This window comes from Chanodichthys erythropterus, chromosome 20, assembly GCF_024489055.1.
Source record: "Chanodichthys erythropterus isolate Z2021 chromosome 20, ASM2448905v1, whole genome shotgun sequence".
NCBI lineage: Eukaryota > Metazoa > Chordata > Actinopteri > Cypriniformes > Xenocyprididae > Chanodichthys > Chanodichthys erythropterus.
In genome coordinates, this window is record NC_090240.1 from 35,354,293 (window position 1) to 35,372,057 (window position 17,765).

Sequence of the window (17,765 nt, forward strand, 5' to 3'; positions counted from 1 at the left end):
AAATAATGTTAGTTAAATTCAGCATAAATTGGGAAACTCTTCATTGGCTGTTGCGTCACTCGCATTTGTGCACATGATCAGAGTGTAATAGCTTGTCCTGCTGGTAAGTCGCATAAATGTTTGCTCCGTCTTAATTAATTAAGTCTGGATCATTTTCAGGCCCAAGTTTGAATTATAAACCACACAAAAGTTTACTTGTTTTGTCTGTCAACTCCTAGTTGTGTTAATCGAGTCAAATATGTATTATTTGTGACTATACGATGAAGAACGTGTTAATTGGCCTGATTGTAATCTTCAAACTACTGTTTATTTCATTTAAGACGTTGTATGCAACATTGATGTGCTGTATTCTGATAAGCCTTTTGGTGCTGTTTTCCCAGTTTTGTCTCATCACAGATACAGTAAAGTAACCCCGAGTGACCATCCACCTGATCTCCATGTGAATTTATTCCATCAAACACACACAGTCACATATATGGTAGAAACGTACCTGTCTTCTTTCCTGTCGTCCGTTCTGTCCCAATGCCAGTGTCTCTCCATTCTCTCCCAACTCTCCGTTCTCTCCCAACACTTCTCTGTCTTGCATCGGTTCGGTCTCTCCCGTCTCTCCCCTCTCTACCATCTCCATGTCCTGCTGTTGGTTGCATGTAAATAGATAAGATAATCAAGATAACATTATCATTGTGCCACATTCTGTTTGACTCTCTTTTGTTCCCAAGGCATCTTTCCATTCTCACAGAGCTTCCATACATGGAAGATTGTGTAGTGCCTAATCAAAATATTACTCTATATAAACTAAATCAGTCTTAAATTGTTAACTCTTAAATGCATTGTTCAGATATTTTTAGAGACTATTTTTAGTCATAAAGTTAAACTATATGGTATATAAAAGTGTTTTCTATCAAATGTGTATTTCTATTTTGAAACGTTCGGTTTTACAAGTGGGGACAATCTCAGAAGGATGAACAAGTAATGTTTGTGGTCATCACATTAAAAATAACATTTGAAGTTCTGGAAAAGTGTTGTGTGTGTGACTAATTACAGACACCGCATTTCTTATTCAAAAGTTCCCAATAGCTTCGTCTTTATTGCAATCAATAAAACTGTTTTTGGGCAAATTAGTTAAGTGTAATAACTGCATAAACATATAAAAACAACAATATAACATATAAATACAACAAAAGTCAACCACTGATGGTTCACCGGAAATGCCCAAGCTGGCTAATCGAAAACCAGGAAGTAACCATGCAAATGGTCAATCAAGAGCCATATAGACAGATATGAGACTGCCTTGCTCGTTTTTACTAAAGTTCATGGGAACGTAGTTCTGGGCGATGCTATACAAATCCCCGTCAGCAAAGTATATCAGTCTGCATCAGTTCGGCAAATTTGTCAGATTGTGAAAATGGAAGGTGGCACAGATCAGCAGAGTGTAATAGTGTTGAGTTTCTGTTACAGTACTTTTATGAGAGTTGGTCATGGTTAATTGGTTAATTGCTCTGAGAATCGAATCGATATGGCAAGCCGTTTTGACTTTTATTCACATCTCAGGATATGAATTCTTGATATCAACAATTCAGTTCTTGATATCAGGAATTACATTTCCACTAGTAACAATGTTACTTCTTGATATCAACAATTTAATTCTTGATATCATCAATTCAGTTGTTGATATCAGGAATTACATTTCCACTAGTAACAATGTTCATTCTTGATATCAACTTTTGAATTTCCACTAGTAAAAACTAGAATTCTTGATATCTGTAATTGTATTTTCACTAGTGAAATGTCACCATAGGCTGCCATTCAAATTCAATTGTTGATATCAAGAATTGAGTTCTTACTAGTTGAAATTCCAATTTCTCATATCAGAAATGCAGTTCTTACTAGTAAAAATAGTAATTTTTGATATCAATAATTACATTGCTACTAGTAAAATGCAAATTTTTGATATCAAGAAGTCAATTGTCACTAGTTGAAATGTCAGTTCTTGATATCAACAATTGAATTGCTACTAGTAAAAATGTTCATTTTTGATATCTGAAAATGTATTTCTGATATCTATGGCAAGCCGTTTTGACTTTTATTCATTCTCAGGATATGAATTCTTGATATCAACAATTCAGTTTTCACTAGTTAAAATGCTAATTCTTGATATCAGGAATTACATTTCCACTAGTAACAATGGCAATTTTTGATATCAAGAATTACATTTCCACTAGTAACAAGGTTAATTTTTGATATCAACAATTCAATTTTCACTAGTTAAAATGCTAATTTTTGATATCAAGAATTATTTTCCACTAGTAAAAAATAGAATTCTTGATATCAGCAATTTATATCCTGGGAAAGGCAATAGGCAAGCCGTTTTGACTTTTAATCATTCCCAGGATATGAAATTTTGATATCAACAATTCAGTTTTCACTAGTTAAAATGTTAATTCTTGATATCTGGAATTACATTTCTACTAGTAACAATGACAATTGTTGATATCAAGAATGAACATTTCCACTAGTAACAATGTTAATTCTTGATATCAACAATGATGTCATCACTCGCAGAAATATGTATTCTTGATATCAACATTTGAATTTCCACTAGTAAAAACTAGAATTCTTGATATCTGTAATTGTATTTTCACTAGTGAAATGTCACCATAGGCTGCCATTCAAATTCAATTGTTGATATCAAGAATTGAGTTCTTACTAGTTGAAATTTCAATTTCACATATCAGAAATACAATTCTTACTAGTAAAAATGCGAATTTTTAATATCAATAATTCAGTTGTCACTAGTTGAAATGTCAGTTCTTGATATCAACAATTGAATTGCTACTAGTAACAATGTTCATTTTTGATATCAATATTTTGATTGTCACTAGTGACAATGTTAGTTTCTGATATCATGAATGTGATTGTTACTAGTAGGAAAGCCATTTTACATATCTGAAATTATGTTGATATCAGGAATGCATTTTCAGATATCAAAAATGAACATTTTTACTAGTAGAAATTAAATTGTTGATATCAAGAACTGACATTTCAACTAGTGACAATTGAATTCTTGATATCAAAAATTTGCATTTTTACTAGTAACAATGTAATTATTGATATCAACAAAGAGAGTTGATATCTGAAATTGCTCTTGCAACTAGTGAAAATTCAATTACTGATATCTAGAAACACAATTTTTACAGGTAAGAATAGCTATGGTAATGAGCTAATAAATATTAATGAGATGTGGTTTTCGCATAATCCTCTGTAAGCCAAAGATGGAGGAAGAACATCCGTCCAGAGAAATGGCTCCTTTATTTTTTCGTTTAGTTAATAAAACATAAAAATTATATTATGGCTTGATTTTTTATTTTTTATTTATTTTTTTTTTTTTTTGTTAAAAAAAGTAGTTTCATCCTGTTTATTTTTATTGGCCACGGGGTCCTTCAGAGAATTAAGGGAAAAAAATGAACAAGGCATTCATGTATCATTTATTTTACCATTGACATGAACATAAGAAAAATAACCTCGTGTCGTTTTTCATGTTTATTTTTGTTTTCATTACACTTTCTAATGCATCAATGGACTATTTTTTTATTGTTCCATCCCTGACATTTACATATGGCTCTAATACAGAATGTGTCGTCATCGTGCCCAAATTCGTGCCGGTGTTTCTCTTTGATTAAAGGCCTGTGCATTGTAAAACAGTGTAATGAAATGTTATTGGCTACTGAAAATTTTTAGTGTACATTTTGATGTATTATGTACACCGACACCTTCTCATATGGGATAGCCTAATAATGAGCCGAAATATTTGCACTCTCTGTCCAATGGATGCGTAAATATGGCATGATAGCTACACTGTAATGTGCTAATAACTTGTATTATTTTTATTTATAGTAATATGTTGTCCATTAACTTGAAGTATAAGGGCCACATTGGACAAGATGAATGATAAAGTCTTTTTGAACCTCTTTCCTATTCCCATTGGCCATTTTAATGTCACATTAAATATAACACTGGATAACTTGTCTGATAGTCCAGTTGCATAATATATTTGAATGAAATATGCATCTGGAATGTCTCAATTGTAGTGGGTTCGGAGTGGAAGAGAAAAGGATTTAATAATAATGTAATCTTGCCCATCGGGTTGTCAGCCTGTTATTATTATTGTTGTTGTCGTTGTTATTGTCGTTTTACTTTATAAAATAATGTTTACTTAAAACCTAAAATAACTAATGAATGCTTTATTCGTAAACTTTTTTTTTCTGTTTTGGTAAAGTGCCTCTACTGTTCCATTACATTGTTATCATGAAGTGTTGTTTTGGTGATTGTAGTTTACAGAGCTTTTGCCTGCAAAACAATACGGAATAGAACGGAATTGTGTATGTTATGTTAAAAGAGACCAATAAAAAGGTCTCTTCATTTTAAATGTAGGCCTACAGCAATCATGTCTGGAAACTTGACAAATAATATTTTATTGGGGCATGTAAAAGGGAAAAAACAAAGAAAAAAATTATAGAGAAAAGATTAAGGTTAAAAGATTCCTTATCGTATGGCCCCCTCTAGTGGCCAACATTAATATCACAGCCTTAATCTTCCAAGTGAAATGGCTGTTTTGAATTTGATTTTACACTCACCACCAGCATAATAAATTCATAAAACTCAGCATGTGTGGTCATTTATTGTTCTCCATGTTTACAAAGTTTTTATAAGTTTGATATACATGTGTTGGTAATGGGCTGTTCGTGCTCATACAGTAATGAAATGACCAAATATTAATTTAGCACATTCCCAGTGTCCATAGCTGTATCCCTTCTTGACCTTACCCTAAAATCTGTGTCTTCTGAGTTAGAAAAAAGTGCTTCAGAGAATTATTTTAAGCATGCAGTTAAGACAATTTGATGCATTCCACATAGGCATACACAAAAAGTAATTGGCCTAAGATTCATTCTATTTGCCCTATATAAAAATATCATTATTTTATTAATATTTTAAGCCTGTTCTCTTCTTGGATGAGTACAGTTTAAGTACAGAATCCGTGGGAACAGACTGCGAAGCGTGGGCATGGTTTACAAATTTGTGGGTATAGGCGGATCGAAAAACCGATATGGTTTACAAATCTAAGCGCACAGATTGGATATTCCAAGGTACGTTTAATTTTGCACTAAGTGAAATAGCAATAGAATCTATTTGCACTAATTGATAGAATATAATAGCAATAGAATTACACTAAGTGAAAACAGCACCATTTCTTATATGCTACTTACACTAAGTGAAAAAAGCTAAATATTCTATCTGCCCTATAAAAAAGTATTCTCTTTGCAATAAGTGCACATAGTAGTTAGATGCTACTTATAAATGGTTTCAGATAATATTTGTACATTAGTGTTGTTGTACATTAAACTATATGCAATAATAACAGACAGGGACATGCAGAGAGTTCCTCAGGGGCAGGGGCTCAGATGTAAAAAAGGGGCAATATATATATATATATATATATATATATATCTATATATTTATTTATATATATATATATATATATATATATATATATATATATATATATATACAGGTTATAGCTATATAGGTTAGGCTGCATTTATTTGATCAAAAATACAGAAAAAACAGTAATATTGTGAAATATTTTTACTGTTAAAATAATGGTCTTCTGTTTTAATATACTTCAAAATATATTGATTTATGTGAAGCAAAACTGAATTTTTTAGCATCATTACTCCAGTCTTCAGTGTCACATGGTCCTTCAGAAATCATTCTAATATGATGATTTATTATCAATGTTAGAAATAGTTGTGCTGCTTTATATTTTTTATAACCTGTGATACATTTTTTTCCAAGATTCTTTGATGAATAAAATGTTAGAAAATAACAGCATAAATTATAGGAATAAATTATATTTAAAAGTATATTAAAATAGAAAACCATCACTGTAAATTGTAATCATCTTTCACTATATTGCTGTTTTTGATCAAATAAATGCAGGAGGAGTTTATTAAGAGACTTTTTTCATAATGCTGCATAATTATCAAAAATGGTAACATAATAAAGTACTTTCTTTTCATGTCACCATTTCACCAGCCTACACTAATAGGCCTGTAGGTGGCACTTGGGCTTCATTAACTATGATAGTTTCATAAAAGAGTAAACGGTGTATCAATATACATAAATACACTAAATGAATTGAGCGGTATACTTCCATTATTACGAATTTTGGTGCTGCATGGTGCAGTGCGTTGTAGTCAGTTTACATCCACTTTGTCAACGATGCAGTTGGACTTATAAAATGCACAAACCGCAGAAATAGGAAGTCTTTTTAATTTCTTAAGTTCGCAAGTTCGACACTTTTTGAATATCTTATTTTTATATCTTAATTTGTATTGAAGATAAATGCCTTTCCAATCTGATGGATGGGAAAAGGAAGTAGAGCGAGTTCGGCAAAAGGCGGATTCGAACCTCTGTCAGTTTGCGTCAAAACTATTTTTAACGCGCCTTACCTACACTTCGACAAGCCGTTTTGACTTTTATTCATTCCCAGGATATCAATTGTTGATATCAAGAACTTAATTGTTGATATCAGGAATTACATTTCCACTAGTAAAAACTTAATTCTTACTAGTAAGAATGAAGTTGTTACTAGTAAGAATGTAGTTTTTACTAGTAAGAATGAAGTTGTTACTAGTAAGAATGTAGTTTTTACTAGTAAGAATGAAGTTGTTACTAGTAAGAATGTAGTTTTTACTAGTAAGAATGAAGTTGTTACTAGTAAGAATGTAGTTTTTACTAGTAAGAATGTAGTTTTTACTAGTAACAATGAAGTTGTTACTAGTAACAATGAAGTTGTTACTAGTAAGAATTGTATTTCTGATATGTGAAATTGGAATTTCAACTAGTAAGAATTCAATTCTTGATATCAACAATTGAATTTGAATGGCAGCCTATGGTGACATTTCACTAGTGAAAATACAATTACAGATATCAAGAATTAACATTGTTACTAGTGGAAATGTAATTCCTGATATCAACAAATGAATTGTTGATATCAAGAATTACATTTCCACTAGTAAAAACTTCATTCTTACTAGTAACAACTTCATTCTTACTAGTAAGAATGAAGTTTTTACTAGTAAGAATTGTATTTCTGATATGTGAAATTGCAATCATGTCATGTTCACTGTGGTTTCACAAGGACATGAGACCTGCAGGTGACAGTTGATTGCCTTAAAACACATTGCAAACAAGTGAAATGTAAAATTTAATTAAGTAAAATGTAAATGATCTTAATTTTTACAATTCTTATGCACCCCATTAACTTATTACTATTTAGATTCATACACAATATATTCCATTCTAAAACAAAACATGATCATACACACACATTGACTTTTGCACTGGTTTAATGCAATGGATTTATACATTCCTAATAAACTGCATGTCAAGCATTTCGTCTGTCCTTTCCTACATGTTCTTGTAGTCTCTGCTTTGGTTTGCAGTGCTGCACGAGGATGATCCAGTTGGTCAGAGAAAGGAGTATGAATGCATGGTTTGCACTTTCACGGAAAAGAGGAAATATGTTCTAGTGAGCAGGAGCAATCTAAATAACTAAAGATTGTGTGCCAAGTTGTGTGTTAATCATATACAGGTGTATCTGCCCTTTTTCACAAAAAACAACACTGGGAACTTTTATGTTTATTGAAGGTTTATTAAAAATAAGGAGCAAGGAAAAGCTTGCAAAATCCAAGGAGCAGAGACGGTGAGGGTACAGCGAGATTGCATGGAGTCTTCAGGATCTGAATCCCCTTTGTGCTTGTATTGAAAGCAAGATAAAAGGAGACATAACAGGACAAATTAAATATAGTAGTAGTATATAATACAGTTTTGGTATTTAGTATGATTTCCCATTTAGCCTAGTATAATATATATATATATATATATATATATATATATATATATATATATATATATATATATATATATATAGTGCTGCTTTTAAGCATTGTTTTTTTTTTAATAAACTTCCCTCTCCCCATCAATCCAAAAATCAGCCGAGCTGACACATATAGACAGTAATACATTGTGATTCTGTTGACTGTCTATATGTGTCAGCTCGGCTGATTTTTGGATTGATGGGGAGAGGGAAGTTTATAAAAAAACAAAAGTATACTACAGTATTTATTACAGTATCAGTTCACTATACTGCAGTATGCTGTAGCATTCATTAACAAAGTGTTGTAAATACTATAGGCTAATATAGACAGTATTCTACAATTTACTATAGTATGGTTCAAAAACACAATAGACTACTATTTACTTTAGTATTTTTTTTTTCACCTGGGTTGTATATTTAATAAGGAATTTTAATTTTACCACTTTCACCCACCACAAGCCCCAAAGTTATATAATCCCGTTGAGAAGACTTTTTCTCTAATTACACGACGACGAATAAATCTGTTTTAATCTATTATCTAATCTACTATCATATAACTTCCCCTGAAACTATTTATTTAGTGAGCAATATCAGCTATCATGCTTTAATACACAAGTTAATTTGATTCAGATGTACTGATGATATAAAATCTTATTTAAACGGCTTACCTTTTAAAAGTGCATCACAAACGGTCTGTTCTGCTGTAACTCTATGGCGCGGCTGCTACCGATGATGTAGGCCTAACCGTAAAACAAGGAAAATAAATGCCTGGTTTCAATTTTTTGGTTTTGTATTTGCATTGTATGGTCTGAAAACTGAACTGTGAAGCGTTTAATTTGCCTAAAAACCTCCTTTGCCATTGCCAGTTTGTCCACAGTTCACCACAGTTCTGAGCACGTAAAAACATCACGCTCTTATTTGAATATTAACAAGCAGTCGTCATTACTATGCACATATCCGAAAAGGAATTCATTATTATGCACATATCCTAAACGGAATTCATGATATCTGCAATAAGAATTTTTACTAGTGAAAATTAAATTTTAACATGTAAGAATTAAGTTACAGATAACAAGAAGTATGTTTTTTACTAGTTGTGATTTCATTTTTGATATCATAAATGTATTTCTGCGAGTGATGACGTCATTGTTGATATCAAGAAGCGTAATTCCTGATATCAACAATCAGCATTTCCACTAGTGAAAATTGCATTTCTGATATCAAGAATTGAATTGTTGATATCAACAATTCATGTTTTTAAATGTTAAAAGGGCGACAAAACCATTACAGATATCAAGAATTGAGTTCTTACTAGTTGAAATTCCAATTTCACATATCAGAAATAAATTCTTACTAGTAAAAATGCTAATTTTTGATATCATTAATTACTTTGTTACTAGTGCAAAATCTATTATTGATATCAACAATTGAATTGCTACTAGTAACAATGTTCATTTTTGATATCAATAATTTGATTGTCACTAGTGACAATGTTAGTTTCTGATATCATGAATGTGATTGTTACTAGTAAGAAAGCCATTTTACATATCTGAAATTATGTTGATATCAGAAATACATTTTCAGATATCAAAAATGAACATTTTTACTAGTAGCAATTCAATTGTTGATATCAAGAACTGACATTTCAACTAGTGACAATTGAGTTCTTGATATCAAAAATTTGCATTTTACTAGTAGCAATGTAATTATTGATATCAAAAATTACTATTTTTACTAGTAAGAACTGCATTTCTGATATGAGAAATTGGAATTTCAACTAGTAAGAACTCAATTTTTGATGTCAACAATTGAATTTGAATGGCAGCCTATGGTGACATTTCACTAGTGAAAATACAATTACAGATATCAAGAATTCTAGTTTTTACTAGTGGAAATTCAAAAGTTGATATCAAGAATGAACATTGTTACTAGTGGAAATGTAATTCCTGATATCAACAACTGAATTGATGATATCAAGAATTAAATTGTTGATATCAAGAAGTAACATTGTTACTAGTGGAAATGTAATTCCTGATATCAAGAACTGAATTGTTGATATCAAGAATTCATATCCTGAGATGTGAATAAAAGTCAAAACGGCTTGCCATAGATATCAACATAATTTCAGATATGTAAAATGGCTTTCTTACTAGTAACAATCACATTCATGATATCAGAAACTAACATTGTCACTAGTGACAATCAAATTATTGATATCAAAAATGAACATTGTTACTAGTAGCAATTCAATTGTTGATATCAATAATAGATTTTGCACTAGTAACAAAGTAATTAATGATATCAAAAATTAGCATTTTTACTAGTAAGAATTTATTTCTGATATGTGAAATTGGAATTTCAACTAGTAAGAACTCAATTCTTGATATCTGTAATGGTTTTGTCGCCCTTTTAACATTTAAAAACATGAATTGTTGATATCAACAATTCAATTCTTGATATCAGAAATGCAATTTTCACTAGTGGAAATGCTGATTGTTGATATCAGGAATTACGCTTCTTGATATCAACAATGACGTCATCACTCGCAGAAATACATTTATGATATCAAAAATGAAATCACAACTAGTAAAAAACATACTTCTTGTTATCTGTAACTTAATTCTTACATGTTAAAATTTAATTTTCACTAGTAAAAATTCTTATTGCAGATATCATGAATTCCGTTTAGGATATGTGCATAATAATGAATTCCTTTTCGGATATGTGCATAGTAATGACGACTGCTTGTTAATATTCAAATAAGAGCGTGATGTTTTTACGTGCTCAGAACTGTGGTGAACTGTGGACAAACTGGCAATGGCAAAGGAGGTTTTTAGGCAAATTAAACGCTTCACAGTTCAGTTTTCAGACCATACAATGCAAATACAAAACCAAAAAATTGAAACCAGGCATTTATTTTCCTTGTTTTACGGTTAGGCCTACATCATCGGTAGCAGCCGCGCCATAGAGTTACAGCAGAACAGACCGTTTGTGATGCACTTTTAAAAGGTAAGCCGTTTAAATAAGATTTTATATCATCAGTACATCTGAATCAAATTAACTTGTGTATTAAAGCATGATAGCTGATATTGCTCACTAAATAAATAGTTTCAGGGGAAGTTATATGATAGTAGATTAGATAATAGATTAAAACAGATTTATTCGTCGTCGTGTAATTAGAGAAAAAGTCTTCTCAACGGGATTATATAACTTTGGGGCTTGTGGTGGGTGAAAGTGGTATAATTATAATTCCTTATTAAATATACAACCCAGGTGAAAAAAAATACTAAAGTAAATAGTAGTCTATTGTGTTTTTGAACCATACTATAGTAAATTGTAGAATACTGTCTATATTAGCCTATAGTATTTACAACACTTTGTTAATGAATGCTACAGCATACTGCAGTATAGTGAACTGATACTGTAATAAATACTGTAGTATACTTTTGTTTTTTTATAAACTTCCCTCTCCCCATCAATCCAAAAATCAGCCGAGCTGACACATATAGACAGTCAACAGAATCACAATGTATTACTGTCTATATGTGTCAGCTCGGCTGATTTTTGGATTGATGGGGAGAGGGAAGTTTATTAAAAAAAAAAACAATGCTTAAAAGCAGCACTATATATATATATATATATATATATTATACTAGGCTAAATGGGAAATCATACTAAATACCAAAACTGTATTATATACTACTACTATATTTAATTTGTCCTGTTATGTCTCCTTTTATCTTGCTTTCAATACAAGCACAAAGGGGATTCAGATCCTGAAGACTCCATGCAATCTCGCTGTACCCTCACCGTCTCTGCTCCTTGGATTTTGCAAGCTTTTCCTTGCTCCTTATTTTTAATAAACCTTCAATAAACATAAAAGTTCCCAGTGTTGTTTTTTGTGAAAAAGGGCAGATACACCTGTATATGATTAACACACAACTTGGCACACAATCTTTAGTTCCCTTTCAGTCGGTCACGTTCGACTTACGTCAGTAGTGACCGACGAATTGGGATATCGCTTAGAGAGCCCTATCATCTTCGTGTAAACTAAAACAAGCCAATGGAATTGGCGTGCGATATTTGCATAATGCGCACCGCCCCCGACAGGTGTATATAAATAGGAAGCAGATGCAATCGCACTCTGTCTTTCGCTTCGGAGCCATTCACTGGTGTCCTGTTTTAGAAGACTCCTTTCTTCGTTTGTTTTATGCTAAAACATTGCCTCAGAAGAGGATTTACAGCGAGCTTCCAGTGCTGGTGAAAGGGCACGTTCAGCGAGGTCGCGAGTCTCCGAGGAGCTGAGCTATAAGCTCGAAAACTGCTGTTTTCACAGCAACACAAAGAGTGTGTGCGTGTGTAGCGATTTGGGCCGGTTCCTCGGTGTGTCAGGGAGTGGTGTACCTGACACATCGCGTCGCTCCCTGGGTGCTTCAGCACGAGTGAGTTGACTTCCCCTTCTAAAAGAGCTTTACAGACGAACCCTGACAGTATGTCATTTCGTCTGTGCGTTAATGGGTGCGGTCGTTCCCTGGTCCCTGCTGATGGGCACAATCGTTGCATCTCGTGTTTGGGCATTCTGCACGCTGAAGCAGCTTTTGTGGATGGTTCATGTTCCCATTGCGGGAACATGACTATCGCGATGCTGAGGTCGAGACTCTCCTTCCTGAAGTCTCAGGAAGCGGGGGTCCCCTCTCCTATGCCGCGTACGACCGTTTTTTCCGGCCCCGGGAACCGGAATGACGGTACGGCGCTGTATAGGAAGGGTGACCGGAGGATTACGGTCAGGGCTTCCCCGCCGAGCGGAAACGCTCCTCGGGCCCCTGCCGCCTCATCAGCACCGCAACCCATCGTGCCACCGTTGGTTTCCGCTGGGCCCTCTACGGACTGTCCAGCCGTTACCTTTGGTGTGCCGGCGGCGGATCAGATGTCGATCGCTGCATCGGAAGGTGAGCCTGAGTCCTCGGGGGAGGATTCGGACGCGCTGCCGCCCGGGACGGTAGCGTTGCCCGAGTCGGATCCCGAGCTTACGGCTGTGCTCTCCCGGGCCGCCTTGTGCGTCGGGCTTGAGTGGAACCCTCCACCCTGTCCCGGCCCATCTCGGTTGGACGATTGGTACTTGGCGGGGGGTCGCGCTGGTCAAATCCAGCGTCCCCCCCCAATGCCTTTCTTCCCGGAAGTACACGATGAGGTGACCAGGTCTTGGCAAGCTCCGCTTGGGGCTCGTACAGGGCCTGGTCCCTCGTCCGCCTTCACCTCCCTGGACGGCGGGCTAGCCAGGGGGTACGCGGAGATCCCGCCAGTCGAGCGGTCTGTTGCGACGCAGTTGTGTCCAACGGCCGCTGGCTGGCGCGTTGAGCCGCGTCTCCCGTCCCAGGCCTGTGAATTCTCAGCCGGTCTGACTGAGAAAGCTTACAGTGCCTGTGGGCAGGCTGCCTCTGCCCTGCACGCGGTGGCCCTTTTGCAGGTCTATCAGGCAAAAGCGCTGTCGCAGATGCCCCAGGAAGGTCCTGACCAACAGCTGCTTGGGGAGCTGCGCGCTGCCACTGACCTTGCCCTCCGGGCAACGAAGGTGACAGCGCGTTCTGTTGGCCAGGCGATGTCTACTGGTAGCCCAGCAACGCCACCTCTGGCTGACCTTGGCAGACATGAGGGAGACCGACAAACATCGGTTCCTGGATTCCCCCGTGTCTCCGGTCGGCCTTTTCGGCGACGCGGTGGAGAGCTGTGCCCAACAGTCCTCCGCTGCACAGAAGCAGGCTGAGGCTATCAGACATGTCATGCCACGGCGGTCCGCTGCTGCCTCCACCCAGCCGCCCGTGGCTCAGCCTCAGCCCGCTCGTCGCCGAGGGCGCCCGCCTGCGTCTTCCTCCGCCCCTGCTAAGTTGGCAAAGCAGCAGCCTACACCAGCCAAACAGCAGGGTGCCGGGCGTGGACGTGGTGCCCAGCCCGTCTCTGCCAGCCAGGTGGCAAGCGGTCGGGGAAAACTCGGCCCTGAGACGGGCGACCTGGAGCGGAAGGTTCCTGCCCTTTGGGAGAGTATTCCATCTGCTCTCCCAACCCCGGAGGAGGGCCGGGGGGGATTTTGTGGCGGCTGTCCATCTACCGCCGCTGGCTCTCCGGAGTCCAGCGGTACCCACTTTGCCACAAAAAGAGCAGTTTCCTCAAACTCCAGGTCACAACAAGGGGTGGCTGCCAGTGTGCCAGGCTCCGCCTCGCTGCTGTCAGCTCCCTCCCCATTCGCCAGCAGGTGGCAGTGTGATGGTGCAGACCGCGTCCCGTGCGCCGTCTCCCATGCACACTGCTGCCTCGCAGAGTCCGACCCCACTCCGGGCCGCCCTCAAGCCGTCCGAGTCGGGTCCCTCTCTGCCTTGCTGCCCCACCCCCGGTGCGTCTGTGGTGCCTTTGGTCCCGCTGGCTCAGTGTCTGGAAGCGTGGATAGCGCTCTCCAGCCTGTCCAGTTGGCTCATTCGTACTATCAGACTCGGCTATGCGATTCAGTTCGCCCGGCGTCCCCCGGTCTTCAGGGCTGTCCACTTCACTCAGGTGTCGTTGGACAGTGCTCCTGTTCTCCGGATGGAGATTGCTGTCCTCCTGGCGAAGGGTACAATCAAGCCGGTCCCTCCAGCCGATATGAAGGCGGGGTTTTACAGCCCCTACTTCATTGTACCGTAAAAGGGCGGTGGGCTACGGCCAATCCTGGACCGTCCCCAGGATTGGTTTGCAGCAATAGACCTGAAGGACGCATACTTTCATGTCTCGATTCTGCCTCGACACAGACCCTTCCTAGGTTGGTCTGCGTTCGAGGGTCGGGCATGTCAGTACAAAGTCCTACCCGACATGGTTGTAGCCCCCAACCGGTTGGGTCCTCAGGTCAACTGGGACAAGAGCAAACTCGCCCCCGGGTAGAGGATCTCTTGTTTCGGTCTCGAGCTAGACTCGGTCGCACGGACTGCGCGTCTCACCGAGGTGCGCGTCCAGTCGGTGTTGAACTGCCTGAGCTCGCTCAAGTGCAGGACAGCGGCTCCACTGAAAGATTTTCAGAGGCTCCTGGGGCATATGGCATCTGCAGCCGCGGTAACGCCGCTCGGATTGCTTCATATGAGACCGCTTCAACACTGGCTCCGCGGCCGGGTCCCGAGATGGGCGTGGCAGTGCGGCACGCTCCGTGTCCCCGTGACACCGAGCTGCCGTCGCACCCTTGTCCGGTGGTTGGACCCTTCGTTCCTGTGGGCCGGAGTACCCCTCGAACGAGTGTCCAGGCACGCTGTGGTCTCCACAGATGTCTCTGCCACGGGATGGGGGGCCACGTACAACGGGCATGCAGTGACAGGTCTTTGGACGGGGCCTCAGCTGCATTGGCATACCAATTGCCTCGAGTTGCTAGCGGTTCGTCTTGCGCTGGCCCGCTTCAAGGAGCTGTTGTCAGGCAAGCACGTTCTAGTCCGCTCACTAAGCACTGCGGCCGTTGCGTACACCTACCGTCAAGGTGGTCTACGCTTCCGTCGCATGTTGCAACTCGCCCGCCATCTCTTGTTGTGGAGTCAGAAGGATCTGAGGTCCCTTCGGGCCACTCGTGTCTCAGGTGTGCTCTACCGTGCAGCCGACGAGCTGTCACGGCAGCATCTACTTGCGGGCGAGTGGCGGCTCCACCCCCAGGCGGTCCAGCTGATTTGGCAGCGGTTCGGCGAGGCCCAGGTAGTCCTGCTTGCCTCCCCGGAAACTGCCCTCCGCCAGTGGTTTTATTCCCTGTCCGGCGGCACGCTCGGCACGGATGCCCTGGCACACAGCTGGCCCCCGGGTCTGCGCAAACATGCGCTTCCCCCAGTGAGCCTTCTCGCACTATTCATGTGCAAGGTCAGGGAGGACGGGGAGCAGGTTCTGTTAGTGGCTCCGTACTGGCCCACTCGGACCTGATTCTCAGACCTCATTCTCCTCGTGACAGCACCTCCCTGGCCGATTCCTCTGAGGAAGGACACCCTGACTCAGAGACGGGGCACCCTGTGGCACCCGCCTCCCGATCTGTGGAACCTCCATGTGTGGTCCCTGGACGGGATGCGGAGGTTCTGAGTGATCTCCCGCAAGCGGTCGTAGACACCATCACTTCCGCTAGAGCTCCTTCTACTAGGAATCTCTACGCGCTGAAGTGGAACCTGTTCGTCGAATGGTGCGCCTCTCGCCGAGAGGACCCCCGATCATGTTCGGTCGGATCCGTGCTTTCCTTTCTGCAAGATGGGTTGGAGCGAAGGCTGTCTCCCTCCACCCTCAAGGTGTATGTTGCCGCCATTGCCGCACATCACCATGCAGTTGAGGGTAAGTCCCTGGGGAAACACGATCTGATCGTCAGATTCCTGAGGGGGGCCAGGAGACTGAATCCTCCTCGCCCTTCCTCCGTACCCTCTTGGGATTTGACCCTGGTTCTCACAGCTCTCCGGGGTCATCCCTTCGAACCTTTGCAATCAGTCGACCTGAAACTAATGTCTCTTAAGACGGTTCTTCTGGTTGCATTGGCTTCCCTGAAGAGGGTAGGGGATCTGCATGCATTTTCGGTCGACGAAACGTGCCTAGAATTCGGGCCCGGTGCTTCTCACGTCATCCTGAGACCCCGGCCTGGATACGTGCCCAAGGTTCCTACCACTCCCTTCAGAGATCAGGTAGTGAACCTGCAAGCGCTGCCCTCGGAGGAGGCAGACCCAGCCCTAGCTTTGCTCTGTCCCGTCCGCGCTCTGCGCGTTTACGTGGACAGAACGCGAAGCTTTAGGACCTCAGATCAGCTCTTCATCTGTTACGGAGGCCAGCAGAAGGGAAAGGCTGTCTCCAAGCAGAGGATGGCCCACTGGATAGTGGATGCCATCGCCTTGGCGTACGAATCCCAGGGCGTGCCTTGCCCGCTCGGGTTGAGAGCCCACTCCATCAGAGGGGTGGCCTCTTCCTGGGCGCTGGCTCATGGCGCCTCGCTGACAGATATCTGTAGAGCTGCGGGCTGGGCGACACCAAACACGTTCGCTAGGTTTTATAGCCTACGTGTAGAGCCGGTATCCTCACGTGTACTCGCATCCTCTAGTCGGTAGACGTGTTGTACCCACTCTAAGTGTCGGCTTGCAATGCCATTCCCGCCACTGGCCGGATACGTGCATACTTTCACTCCAGTCGTGTTCCCCACTTGGCGAACCCTGTCGAGTTCCTCCGCCTCCCCCTTCGGCTCGGACATTGCGGAGTGTCTGATGCCAGGCCTACATCCGTCGCTGACGCTGTCTGTTGGCTGGGGCCCATATGTCGTGACCCCTCTACGTGAGCGGTCCCATATGTGTATTTTCCACGGTTTAAAACTCCCTACGGGCCGAGTCCGTGTCTTTCCCTTAGCAGAGCCAGCTCTGCTGTCACCTGTCAGATGAGTCTCCCCCTAACCAGGTGGAGCCATCCCAGGGACTCCATATGCGTACTGCCCCCCCGGGCCAGTCCATGTGTGTATTCCCACGTAAACTCCTCCCCCATTTGGTAGGTAGTGGTTTCCGCAGCGTCCCTTCGGGTTCGCTTTCCCCAGTGTGTCTAGTTTACTTAGTGGGTAGTGGTTAGACAGCAGTAGACTCTCTCGGTGTAAGCTCGCCCCCTTCACCGCCAGCCGGTGCTATGGGCGGCTGAGCTTGTGCTGGGCACTGGAAGGGGTTTCGTAACTGTGGCGCTTTAGTTGGGATCCCAATTCGTCGGTCACTACTGACGTACGTCGAACGTGACCGACTGAAAGGGAACGTCTCGGTTACGTATGTAACCCTCGTTCCCTGAAGGAGGGAACGGAGACGTACGTCCCGTCGCCACAGTTTCTGTA

The 17,765-nt window shown here is 40.7% G+C and overlaps 1 long non-coding RNA gene across 2 annotated transcripts in view; it reads right to left on the reverse strand.

Moving 5' to 3' along the window:
• The window catches only part of LOC137009695 (uncharacterized), a 31,934-nt gene that overhangs the window by 3,632 nt on the left and 10,537 nt on the right, over positions 1–17,765 (reverse strand). For both annotated transcript variants that reach the window (XR_010892944.1, XR_010892943.1), the window contains exon 5: positions 491–634. This is a non-coding gene — a long non-coding RNA (uncharacterized lncRNA). The remainder of the gene's footprint in view (positions 1–490; positions 635–17,765) is intronic.